The 12,484-nt window shown below is 43.5% G+C and overlaps 1 protein-coding gene across 6 annotated transcripts in view; it reads right to left on the reverse strand.

The window, feature by feature from the left end:
• The window catches only part of KIRREL3 (kirre like nephrin family adhesion molecule 3), a 550,312-nt gene that overhangs the window by 449,714 nt on the left and 88,114 nt on the right, over window positions 1-12,484 (reverse strand). The window contains exon 3 of one of the 6 annotated variants that reach the window (XM_060304276.1): window positions 50-175. The exons of the other annotated variants lie outside the window; for them this stretch is intronic. The gene's annotated coding sequence lies outside the window, so the exon portion shown is untranslated. The remainder of the gene's footprint in view (window positions 1-49; window positions 176-12,484) is intronic. 6 annotated transcript variants of the gene reach the window in all.

Here is a 12,484-nt window from a genome sequence, read left to right on the forward strand (position 1 = left end):
CCTGATTTCTTATCCAAGCACATTTTCTCTTTTGCTGTTGTTTACACACCTTACCCCCAATTGCATTTAGTACTGCGCTCCTCCCAGGGCTACTTTCATAAGCATCACCATGGCTTCTGTTTGATGCTTCTGGCTCTGTTCATTTGTTCTTCTAGGACTTTGCAATCGCAGGACCCTAGGAAAAGGTCAGGGAAGGAGCTGCAGTGAGTAATGGGCCCCAAGTGCCTTTCTTGTGCTGATCTCCTCCCAGCATGCTGCGCCTTGACCTCTTTATTTCCTGTTTTTGCAACAATCCAAGTTATCAGCCTAAGAAAAGTGCCTCACAAATATGGACCGCAAACAACTTCATAACTAAAACAATCCCTTCTGGCCACTGGACCGGAGGAGCACAGGTGCCCCCGCTGGGAAGAGCAGAAATTTGGCCCCAGGCCTACCAGGTTGGGGGTGGAGCCTTCCTCCCAGGCTGATGGGAAACTCCAAGATGAAGAGGTCAGTCTTGGAATGAGGCCAGCCCTGGATCACACAGCTTAGGAAGGCTTCCCTTGAAGGTGCTCAAACCCTCATAGAAAATCAGAAGCCTTCCCCAAGTGTTCTCTTACTTGGGAAAAAATAACAAATGAATGTGCAAGTCAATTGGACCCCAGCGTGGCCTATCATGGGGGTTAGACCTCTGTCACTCACCTATCGAACTCCTAACCAACCCCACTCCCTACCTCACTGCCAGTGGGAAGGAGAGTGAAATGCTGCTTCCACAGAGGGTTAAATTTACAGCCTCCCCCTGTTTGTGTATAACAGAACCATTAGGATATTTTTATTTCTCCTCTCTCCGTGTTGCACAATGCCACATCAAAGATACATTTACAGTGGAGCTTATTTTCTGAAGATGGAAAATTTGGTTAAATCTCTTCCACTTTGATTTCATCTCCAGTTTCAGAAGAGCAGCAGTACAACAGGCAGCAGCAAAAGCCCATTTTATTCTCATGAAAAAAGAATTTAATGATCCTCTGATATGAAATTGATCCTCTGATAAGATGGCACTTGTGGGCTACTTTGACAGAAACATTAAACTAAGTGAGTCTGCACATATCCACTGATGTATGACACCTCCAGTTGCAGCTGGGTCCAGGGAGGGCACGTAACTTTGCCTTTCCTGAGGAAGGGGGAGTAGATGCCTGGGTTGTCCAAGCCCATCAAGCACTATCGAGTCACTGAATTCCTGCAGCAGTAGAGCAGTCATTATGAGGCCTGCAGCTCAGAAAAGTTGGGGAGTTTGAACAGCTGCCCCGTAGGCCCAAGTGTTCCATTTCGGGCAACCTCAGGTTGTTGACCCTGGTTCTGTTCTTTGGTGCTACTCCTTCCTATCTTGTGGACAGTTTAGAGTAAAGATTTAACATCAAAGTTATCAGTAATGAGAATAAGTGAAAGTAACAATGAAATGCTACTTGTACCAATTAGGTAAACAAGAACTAGAAAAGTGGAGAATACCGAAAGTTAGTGAACATGGAGGGGAAACGGAACCCCTGTGAACTAGTGGTGAGAATGTAAACTGGTCAATTATTTTAGAATACATCTGGCAGTACTTAATACAATTATTTATCCTAAGACCCAGAAATCTTGTCTGGGTGTATGAATGCCAGAATTCTCAAACAGGTTCATGGTAGTGGGGAGTGGAAACAGAAGCAACCTAAAGATCCAACAAAAGGGAATGGCTAAAAAAAAAAAAAAAAAAAAAAGGAATGGCTAAATACAGCTTCATAATTGCATCAATTAGAGAGAATAACTGGGTAAACATGAACAATAGCAATTTTTAAACATAGAGTTGGGTGGAAGAAGAAAACAGAATTATATATGTGGTACAATGCCATTTAGGTAAATTAAAGTCATTCACATAGGAAATGCTACATATTTACATATATATTCAAAGACATATATTAAACATAGAATAGTTACCTAGGGGTAGAGATAGGGAAATAGGAGCAAGGACCAGAAATAAAGGTAAAAAAATATAGAAAAGAGAGTTCTTTTTAAATGGGTGACAATGTCCATTAGGTGAGAAATATGATTAGCCAAAGTCTTCATAGCTTATATTCAATTAAAAAGATAGCACATTAACTTAGAACATGGAGTATGTAAATTCCAACATAAATGGTGATTCTGATTATTACAATCCAGGCTCCCTTTTCCAATGGTCCTCTGAACCTATGTATCTTGTACAATCAGTAGGGATGCTGTAAGACGGGTCATGGGGCAGGGATTCAAAAGCAGGTGGAAAATCTCTCCCACTTCTCAGTTCCCTGTGACTTTAGGTAGTAAAGGCTAACAGAAGGTAGAAGGTCAGTTAGACTCAATTACAAACTAACTGACCCACCTGGATGGAAAGAAACCCAAGAGATGTTCTAGATTCTTGTAAAATGGAGATTTCTTACATATATGACTCCGATTCGGGAAGTGCATTGACTTTCTGACTTGTGGATAACGATCATCCAGAGAGGCTGATGGAAAAAGAGCTGGTCTGGATTCTTTACAGCCTTTCACTCTGCAGATGTGAAGATAGCTAAGAAGTAGATGGAGGTCATCCAAGCCATGTGCACTTGTAAAATGTGACCCAGCAACCAGCAAACACAAAATCTCTGATAATAGCAGTAAAAAAAGAAAAAAGTGTCACGTACCCTAACTGACAGGAAAGGAAAGGAAAGGAAAAGAAAGGAAAGGAAAGGAAAGGAAAGGAAAAGGAAGGGAAGGAAATGAAAGGAAAGGAAAGGAAAGGAAAGGGAAGGGAAGGGAAGGGAAGGAAAGGAAAGGAAAGGAAAGGAAAGGAAAGAAAGGAACGGAAAATGAAAGGAAAGGAAAGGAAGGGAAAGGAAAGGAAAGGGAAGGGAAGGAAATGAAACAAAAGGAAAGGAAAGGAAAGAAAGGAATGGAAAAGGAAAGGAAAGGAAAAGAAGGGAAGGAAAGGAAAGGAAAGGGAAGGGAAGGAAAGGAAAGGGAAGGGAAGGGAAGGGAAGGGAAAGGAAGGGAAGGGAAGGAAAGGAAAGGAAAGGGAAGGAAAGGAAAGGAAAGGAACGGAAAGGAAAGGAAAGGGAAGGGAAGGGAAGGGAAGGAAAGGAAAGAAAGGAATGGAAAAGGAAAGGAAAGGAAAGGAAGGGAAGGAAAGGAAAGGAAAGGGAAGGAAAGGGAAGGGAAGGGAAGGGAAGGAAAGGAAAGGAAAGGAAAGGAAAGTGAAGGGAAGGGAAGGAAAGTAAAGGAAAGGAAATGGAAGGGAAGGGAAGGGAAGGGAAGGAAAGGAAAGGAAAGGGAAGGGAAGGAAAGGGAAGGGAAGGAAAGGGAAGGGAAGGAAAGGGAAGGGAAAGAAAGGGAAGGAAAGGGAAGGGAAGGAGCGGAGCTAAAAGTTAGATGTGAAATGCTGATAAACTCTCTGATCCTGGAATTATAATGGTGCCTACTTTTCTCCTTCCATCTAATCAATCTGCAAGAATGTAGTGGAAGACAAACCTTCCTCAAAGTTGGAGCACCCCTCAACCTCTGGAAAGCCATGCCATTCTCACCAACTGGCGTGTCTGACCAGATGAATCCTAGGGATGAGGGAAAGATGCCATCAAGCAAAAGTGCTGATTAGGGAGGCTGATGAAGCCTAAGGCTAGCAAAGCAGCTATTCCTGAAGTTCTATAATATTTGGTTCTATTTAGTTCACCAAACCTGGCCCAAAATGTGTCATGGGGGCCTAGTGGTTGAGTTTTACATATTAGAATGAAAAAAAAAGAAGCAAGTAGAGACCCTGGAAGAGGTCCTAGACATATGGCATCTTCTTAGAGTCTTTCCTGGAGCTCAAGTCTCCTTCTACAAATCCCAAACTGCCCTTCAGTTAAGCAAATTTGCTGGGAGGGAGGGAAGCAACAGTGTGCCTATTAACTGCTTGCTGGTTGGTGTTTTGTAAAAGGAGGAGTCCATTGATAGATCATTTTCTCTACTCTTCAAACCAGGTGTTTTGCGCAGTGGAGATACCCTGCCAGAGTCAAGGAGCTACAGGCAAGTGTGTCTGTTCCCAGGTGTGTCAACACACAGCTCTCGCGTGTCTAATTTACACCAAGTATGGAGCCTAACACCAGAACACTAATCCCTCAGTTACCGATTGCTTACATTCTTCAAACCAAAGACCACTTCATCACCCATGCTCAAAAAGAAAGTGGATTCAGTACAACTCAGGTTTCCTTGACTGCAGAGTTCTTGTATGTGAGAAATGCCGAGAAGCATAGGAATAGAAATGACAAGAAAAGAAATACTAGAAGTCTATTGATGGCAACCCAATAGGAATGCATATTCATTTGCCAATAATGCATTCCCACTCCCTTTCCTTCTGCAAAGGGTTAAACAAAAAAGTAATTAAACAATAATTTCTTTATAAGTGCTGGACTTCTGAGGCCTGTTTTCTCTGTTGGAAAAAAAAAATAGATTTAAGATAATGGCCCTATTCTCCTCAGAATAAATTAAGCTCAGAGATAAAGAATTCCATTACCAATGCCTTTCAGCAAGACCCAGACATCCTTTAAAGTCAAACTTTAAAGTATAATGTGCCGTGATCTTGTTGAAATCTTTCCTGTAATAATATTTAAGTGATGGGCAAGGGTATCAATGGTTCAGGCAAAGTATTGATTGTATATCTTCAGGGCTGTTGAGCTCTTCCAGAGTATTTCGTTGGAAGGAATGCATTGCACTTATTTAAAGACACTTTCAAAATAACTGCAAGTTAAGTCAAGTAGCTGATTTTTCTTGGAAACTATAGGAAAAGAGGGCAAGTTAGGAGAGGAGGGGAGAGAAGAAAGGGACCTGGAGGAGACTCAAGGTAGAAATCAATGGCAAAGACCAAAATATGGAACCAACAGAGAGTTGCTGGGATATTGGCTCAAACCAGTACACGGTACCTGCTTCAAGTTACAGATTCTTTTTAGTGTTCGGTTCTCATCATTTTTCTTTTCTGTGGGAAAAGCTGACAAAGGATTCATCTTCACCCTTGTGGCAAGAAGCCGTCCACTTTCCCTTGGGGAGCAGGGGGCTTCTCGAAGAGGAGACAGCTAGTTGCTAGTCTGAAGAATCTGCACAGTCACAGCAAATCAAGCCCCATTTTCTCGGGAAGGATATGTGGAGAGTCAGAGGACACTCAGGGTCAATTCGATCAGCAAAGAAACAGGATGTTGACTGGAGAAAGAATGGGTGATGGCTTGGGTCAGTCATAAACTTGCAGGGAACCTCTTTCGGGGCTAAAAGCCCTTGATACCCCATAAGGTCATCTGAATTATGACCTTACTGGGTGTCTAATGCCATCAGATGATGCTGACAAATTGCTGACCAGCCCCAAGCATGGATTTGTCATTCAAACTCATCTCCCCTACATAACTATAAACTTTTCGAGGGTAGAGACTAAAAAAGTCCTTTTCTCACTTGACGGTCTCAATAAAATACATGCATCTTGAGGGTGCCCAGTGCAAACTCTTTCAATAATTGGTTGTCCTCCTCGAAGCAAAGAAACAACCAATGAGTTTGCCTGGCACTGATGCCATCTTATAATTCACAGCTGTGACCCCAGCTGGTTGCCAGGTGGCTCTTGGGACACCCCTACTGCAGTGGGAAACATTTTAAGAGCCTTGGAGCAGAACCTCTGCAGCCCCATTCTTTTCCCCCACAGGACGATGAGTAACACCTCCAATGCCCAGCACTCTGGGGTCCACAAAGCACATTTTGGTCCCTGGGTGTCACCCTCCAGTCAGAAACACCCACAGAGCCTTGGTCCAATGGTGTTACCTTCATGGAGTGTGCACAGAGCTCTGGGGCCACCTAAAGACACTATGGTTGACCCTGGCAAGGAAACACCCACTTGGTGGAAGGGTCTACATAACTGACAAAAGAGACCCAGTTCCGGCCAGAAGGAGCATACTTTTGTGTCTCTCCTATAGAGGAAGTGTTTCCTTCCCATTGCTTAAAGTTCCTGGCTTACTCTTAGCTTGATTCTTTGGGTCAAGTTAACCTATTTGAAATATGTATATACACACATGTACATGTATGTATGTAATATACATTCTCTCATGACTTTGAAGTGTGTATTTCATAAAATTAGTTTAAGACTTTACAAAAGGGAATTCAAAAGAATGTACTCCTAACTATAACTGCCTTAATGCAGCAGATTTGTTTAACGTACTTGGTACTTGCTGTTTGTCAGGCAAGGTGTTAATTCCTGTGGGTACAAAAGTGAAAGGCACACTCCTTTCCCTCAAGAGTCCACAATCAATGGGGCAGATGAGTGAGAAAACCAACAACTACAATGCGGCGTGTTAGGAAGTGGACAGATGCTGGGCAAACACTAGGACGCGGCTCCCTTCCGATGTCCTGTATGGAACAATCTAGTTCGTACATGCCTATCATTGTGGAAGAGATGCACTTTTGTGTTCTATTTTCCTCCTACCTGTGTTTTAATCACATTTCCTTCTGAGGCTATGTAGATGTGCCTTCCCTCTCTCAGGGAGTTTTTCTTTAAATAAACAGAAATCTCGTTACCAAAATACTTCATCCAACATCTCTGTCTATATTTATTTCATTACTTCATCTGAATAATCATTTTTTTAAAGGAAGCCCAGGATTCTTCAACCTTGTGAAATAAGCAAAAAATAGTCTCATCATTCAGCCAGCAATATATTGTACCTCTGCCTGTTGTTTTCTAGCTTGTCTAATTATTCCAGAAAGAATAGCTATGGGATACATCCTCAAATCGGCAAATATGCTTTTGATTTAAGAAATTATTATAGGAAAATGCTGGAAGCCTCGTAGTCATCTTTGCTATATTTAGAGGGAAATAATGTCTCTCTGTAATTACCATTTGGTATGAGCTTTAGGCATTCATGGTTTTCTTTTCTTTCTTTTTATTTAATAAAGTTTTTTTTTCCTCTTTTTTCTGGGTTAACAATGCAGGGATCATAGTTACACAATTATTAAGAAGAGGCCACTTAAGTTCCACCCACCGTAGATATAGTGTCTGTGTTTAATTAGAGATTAAAATTGAGGAATTGAATAATTGGGGTTGCTAATGAATTTGAGAACTCAGCAAAGCAAGGAACGCTGAGCATTTTTCTGGCTTTGCTTTTCTTTCTCAAACCCTTTTTCATTTCCCCCTATTATCACACTTCTGGACCTGACTGCTGAGTTTATTACTACTCATAACCCTGGCCTAAGTGGAAACAAAAAAGCTGCAGCCTCTGTGCTGAGCTCCTGGAGCCATTCAGTCTATTGGATTTATGACATGTCCAGAGGTTGTGATTGCAGGAGGCTGGCAATGATGGAAATGAGATATATTGGGCCACCAACACTTTCTGTAATCACCTTAATAGGTCAGCATGACAATGGATGCTGCCAGCTGGAAAAATAAGAAGATGGTCTTACCAAAGAAATTTCCAAATTATCACCAGTCCTCCTGCCACCTCCTCTAGGGAGACTGGGTTATTTGGGCACCTTGATTTGGAGGCTCACATCAGCTTCAGGTGCCCAACAATGAACGCAGTCCCTTGGTTCACCCTGGAACAGAATCGACCCTCCCCAAGGTGACCCTATAATAGACCTGCCCTGGGTAGACAGCATATTTCAAGCCCGGCCTGGAGGTAATTCTTGAGCAGGGATTTCTGCATTAGGAGGCGGCTGGATTATAAGACCCCGACGGTCCTTTGCAACTTGAAAATACTATGATTTTATGAAAATGGCATAGAGCAAATTGCCTGGCTCTAAGAGGACCATCCCCTTGGAAACGTCTTTTTCATACAAAGGCAAAGCTTTTAGGACTATTTTTATCTGTTGGACACTGTACTTCAGATGATACGTTTCAAGCTTCATTTGGCGCAAAATCTAGGTGGTTTAAATCAAAATTCAAGGTAAACATCTGCATTTTTATGGCCAAAGGCCCACACATTTATGATTACTTGCTATTTTGCTGTTGCCAGTTAAATTGTGCCTTGATATTTACTGCGTCTCTGACGCCAATCAGACTGATTACTCTTAGGGATATTACAGTTGATAAAAGAGACCTGGTCTGAAGCAACATCAACAGAACAGACTTTCGGTCACAAAATCTTTTGTGAATAAGAGGTCATTCCTAATAATATTTCCTTAAAATTTCTCAGCCACGCTTCTTAGCTCAGCTGCTGATGGCTTTCCACTGATGACTCTCTATATATGTTTTTGACAAGCAGGGAAAAAAATCATCTGTTTTATAAGACTGTTCTTACTTGGGCCAAGAAAATCTGCCCCCTGCTATCATTTAGCACATCTATAGCTTGGGGGGGGGGAGGTGGTCAAGAGGGGGAGGTTTGCATAATGTACATATTTAATCTTTCCTTATCTATTTTTAGTCCACGTTCACTCCATGTTTGTAACGTTCTCTTTGCATCTGTAAGCATGGATGCTATCCCTCTGAGACATTAAGACCCCACCCAGAGAATAGAAACTGTGAAAATGTTCTTTGAAGGTATCTAGGACAGCTACAAGTATAATTGTCAAGTAGATAAAAAATAATTGACATGATGATGATGATGATGATGATGTAGATGATGATGCAGATATAGGAGGTAATGTACAAACCCATCTTCAGATAGGTATCTGTGGCAATGTTTCCAAGGAGAAGCTGGGGGCGTCTGGGTCATTCCCTGGGTGGGCAAAAAGGGCAGTGTTACGCCTAGTGTCCACTCTGTATCACTGCTGGATGGATGGCTCTAGGGCCACACAGCTCAATTTGTAGAGGCTGAGCTAGGTTTGATTCAGAGGGTTCCATCCTGGAGGGCAGGACTTGCCATGCACAGCTGGGGAGTGGGGTGAGGACGGTTAATGTTTTTTAATGAAGGAGGGGCTCATAGAGGGGGCTGCTAGCTGTGGGTCTCAACCAGGTACACAGACTTCCTGTGAGATGAATGGAAATCCTCTAAGCTTCACCTGCCTTATTTTCTCATTTGCAAAATGGTATCAAAGACGTAAACGGCCCTAAAGAATTGTAATTCATCAACACACTAGATAGGCACTTCCTATATGCCCTGTATGCCCTTTCTCATTGGGATTCCAAGCTGAGGAGACCATGTGTGGCATTTACCGTTCCCTGCCCAGGGGTCAGAGAGTGGGGAGGGAGGGTCTTTCTTTTCAGGCCTTATTGGACCGTCGCGCTTGTGACCTGCAGTCACATCACCAGCCTCAGCCTACACGCTGGATGGGTTTGAGATTCGGTTGCTGAAAGGCACCACCATTGTCTAACCTGTCTGTCTGACTGTGAACCTTTACAAAACACTGGAGACATGTGTGAAATGGAGCTATCGCGCATCTCCACGGCCTGACAACACGGAGCCTATAAACCGGCTGTCACTCCATGCTGGGAGGCTGGGGAGCGGCTTCAGGGGGGATGTAATTCCCCGAAGGACCCCAGGGTTCCCTCGTCCACACCCAGCAGTGCAAAAACCCTGGTGCAGCAGCGTGGGGAAGCGTGGTGGGGATGAAAGAGCTGACAGGGCGATTCTGTTTGGGGTTTGTACACAAAGTTGTCAGTTCAGGTCTCCGGGTCAAAAATCGTTTTATCTGCTAAACAAGGAGCTTTGTAGAACAAAGTGCCAGGCGGGCTTCACGGCTGGGCGGTGTGCAGAGCCCTAGGCTGCAATCACACTGCGGTGGGTCCCAGCTCCGACCTGCCCCTCTCCAGGTCCTCTCACTGCAGACACCGGTCCTCTTTCTCCCCATGCCCTTCATTTCCTTTGAAGATTTTTTGATGGGCCTCTTTCTGCCAGATGACCACTCAAGAGGCAGGAGGTTCAAAGACGTGGCTCCTAGTCTCTGAAATCAAAGTTATTCTGCTTTGTGTAGCTGCCAAGGTCTTTTTGTTGGTGGCGTGGATTTTGCTAAAGGGAAAAGCATTCAAAGGTAGGGAGGCTGGGAAAGAACTGGGATCCTTAGTCTTTTATCAACAGAGGGAAACTGAGGCTCAGAAAAGGGAGGTATTAACAGCAAGATGGCTACCAAAGAGACAAGTCACAGAGCCTCCCAGATGGTGAGGACCTTACAAACGATCTCCTCGCTGCCTCTGCCCATAACTTGACTCTCCTTCCAGCAGATAAGCAGACAGGGATTCTCCTGCTGCAGGAAACAGTGTTTTTGCTTCAGATCTCATTTCCTTTCATTGTTTTTAGCATGTATGGGAACATTATATTCACTAATAGTCAGGAATAGTATTAAAAGCAGACGATGTGAATTGTACACATTATAAAACAAATTAAATCCTGAAAGTTTACCATCCCATTAGACCCTAGAGCTCTCCTCCGTAGCCCCACGTACGTACGAGGCTGCATCTGGCCTCAGGGACATGATGGACATCTTCTGGGACAACTGCCTTGTCATGACTTATTCTGCCTTTCTGGGGACCATGGAGGGAAATCAGAGTGGTTTGGCTGAACCCCGGTTTTCTGCTTCTGAGTTATTCTATTCCACATAGGAAAAGCATGATGAAAGGTTCAGAAGAGGGAGGGAAGTCTACGAAGGAACCCACAGCGTCCTTACTTTTTCAAATGAGAGCACCTCTCTGATGTGTGTCCAGTCACCCACATGGGGCCTGGCACACAGTCAATGAACCTAACAGTAGAGGGTGTCACTATTACAGTTGCTGTTGGACTTGAATTTCGACTTGAGATTTGGTCAAAGCGCAAAGTTATATCTCTTCCAGTTGGAAATGCCCTTGAACTCTATCCCCAGACCCTCCATTATTTGCACACAGTGACTGATCTTAAGCTCCACGTACTCCCACATCTGCACTGAAGACGGTGCCATCTCCTGAGAGGGAGGGGTCTGCATTTGATCAAATCATTATCTGTGACAAATATAGCTATGACTGTATTCACCAAAGACTATCATAGTCTTCTCCACACTTTGGGATGTCTGCAATACAGAGGAAGTTGAAATGGAAGGTCACTGCCAATGGCACATAACACAGTGAAATAGCAGAAAAAGACATCTGAAATCTTGCACATTCCAGGCCAGGCAAGGAACGTTTCGCTGAAAGGTTGAAAGGTTGAAAGGACAGGTTATAAATCTTAAAAGAACTTCAGCAACAAAATTAAGAAAAGAAAAGAAGTCTAGGATTGGAGGTCTTCTAGCACTTCTACCATTAATTCAAAAACTGTTCTGAGTACCAGCTGTGGCAAGGCTCAGAGCTGACTTTGGGAGCTAAAAAGATGAATGTGTCTTTCCCTTAGTCTAATGGAATGGTGGACCAAACTTGTAAACAGAAAATGAGTGTAAAGTGACGGAGATGAACTCAGAGTCAGCAGGACTTGGCTTCTGCTACCTTCCAGCCTCGCCTCTCCCACTCTCTCTCCCACTCATTTTCTACACGTTCTCCATTCCATCCAGGCCCTTCCCTTGCGGGGGTCTCTGTATGACTCGCCCCCCACCCCCCCCACTGTCTTCAGGTCGCTACTCGTGTGTTGCCTTTTCAACAGAACCTACCTCGACCTCCTGACATGAAATTATACCACCACCCACAAGACCCCCAAACCTCTCCCCTGTGTTATCTTCCTCTGTAGCACTTCTTATCTAACTGGCCAAATCTGCTGTGTAGTTTGTTAACTATGCTGATCTCCTCATCAGAACGTACATTCCAGGAATCTTTGTTTTGTTTACAGTGGTAGCTCCAGTACCCAGACACATAACATGCATTTGATAAATAGTTATTAAATAAATGAATCTAGGTGGATATGCCAATGGGTAGCTTCTAAATTCATAGATACCAAGAGCTAAAGAGATTTTTGTGATCACTTTGTCCAACCAAGGCAGGGGCTCTGGAGTCAGACTCCCTGGGTTCAAACTGGAGCTCCATCACTTACTAGCTGTGTGACCTTGGGCAAGTCATGTAACCCCTCTGTGCCTCAGTTTTTTCATATGTAATATGGGGAAAATAACAGTGACCCTTTCATGGGGTTGTTAGGAAGATTAATTATTATATAAAATACTTAGAATAGGCATGGCATAAGGTAAGCACTTTAGAAGCATTGGCTATTGTTACTATTATTAAGAAAAATGAAGACTAAGAGAGTTAAGTAATTTGCTCAAAATCATTCATTCATTCAACACAGTTAAGTGTGTCCGATTACTAGAAATTGGGGATTTTGCAACAGATCAATTAGAATAGTTCCTTCTTTTATGGAAACTGTAATCTAAGTAGAGAGATGAATGTTGGAAAAGTCACATAAACATGTAATTACAAGTTAGATGAGCACTATGAAGGTACAGGGAACCAGGACCCTGAAGGGTAGGAGATGTAATCTGCATCCTCCAGGGGCTGAGGGGGAATGGGGGGCATCCTTAGAGAAATGGCCGGCATGTGAATTAGCCACAGTGGGGCAGGGAGGGGGTGGGGATGGAGAGGAAGGGGTTAGAGGGGGTTGTGGAACTAAAGCCTAGGTCCCAGCTGCGGGCTTTTTTG

Source organism: Globicephala melas, chromosome 8 (genome assembly GCF_963455315.2).
Source record: "Globicephala melas chromosome 8, mGloMel1.2, whole genome shotgun sequence".
Classification (NCBI taxonomy): Eukaryota; Metazoa; Chordata; class Mammalia; order Artiodactyla; family Delphinidae; genus Globicephala; species Globicephala melas.